The sequence below is a fragment of the Trachypithecus francoisi genome, unplaced genomic scaffold (assembly GCF_009764315.1).
Source record: "Trachypithecus francoisi isolate TF-2019V2 unplaced genomic scaffold, Tfra_2.0 Lachesis_group2, whole genome shotgun sequence".
Classification (NCBI taxonomy): domain Eukaryota; kingdom Metazoa; phylum Chordata; class Mammalia; order Primates; family Cercopithecidae; genus Trachypithecus; species Trachypithecus francoisi.
The window spans coordinates 113,373,169-113,374,121 of record NW_022681465.1 but is presented as its reverse complement, the minus strand read 5'-3'; the positions used below and the strand labels follow the sequence as shown (position 1 = coordinate 113,374,121).

General features: G+C 43.3%; 1 pseudogene; it reads left to right on the top strand.

Annotated features, from left to right (window-relative positions):
• Positions 1–9: 9 nt before the first annotated feature.
• LOC117065388 overlaps positions 10–953 on the top strand; it is a 28,643-nt pseudogene continuing 27,699 nt past the window's right edge.

Here is a 953-nt window from a genome sequence, read left to right as displayed (position 1 = left end):
GCGAAGGGAGAGAAGGGCAGTTTGGGGGCTCTTGAGAGATAGGGGCGAGAATGACTGGAGGGATTAAAAAGAACTCTTAGGAGCAGCTTGGCCTAAAGGGTAAGAGTTCTGCGCCTTAAGTCAGACAGACCCACCAGTAATTCTTCAAATATTAATATTTATTAGATCTCTAGAGTGTTCCAAACCCTTTGAACATTAAATCTGTGTGATGCCTAAATTAACTGTTTGTAAAATAGGGATGACTCAGTATTTACAAGATTGTGGTGTTTAAAATGTCATGGAGGGAAAGAACTTGGCACACAGGAGGCACTCAGTAATTGTTCAACCCCTTTTCCCATATATATGGCCTCTGCCTACCTTTCCAGCCTCAATCTGTTCTCACCCTCATGTTCACTGGCACCATCCTGCTTAAAAGTTACAGTATTTCTGAACGTCAGGTAAATTCTGCCCACCTTCAGTGCAGATCCTTCTGTCTGGAATATCTTTCTTCCCTATGCAACTTCTCCCTCAAAAATGAGCTTAATTCACATTCCCAGTGATGCTTTTACAAAGTTAGGAGCTCTGGGTTCCTGCAGCCGCTTGTGCATACTTGAATTGTAGCTTCTCTCCCTAGCTACAAACCTTTTGTCTTTCACAGAAGAGGGCTAGCTTCATAGGTGTGGGACCTGTGCAGCCACACAAGGCTCCATGCTTAAAAGTACTCCTCATTTGGCTGATGCTCTTCAGTCACTGTCTTGAAATTCTTAAGTTTTGAACAAGGGGCTCTGCATTTTTATTCTGGGCTGGGCCCCGCGAATCTTGTAGCTAGTCATGTCTGTGGGCCTAATGAGCACGGGCTAAGTGTTTCTTGACGTTAAACCTGACAGTTTCTCAGAAAAACTATTAAAGAGGAAATTTTGGTCTTGGAAATGCTATGATCCAAATGTATGACTGGGTCTCAGAGTTAGAACTTG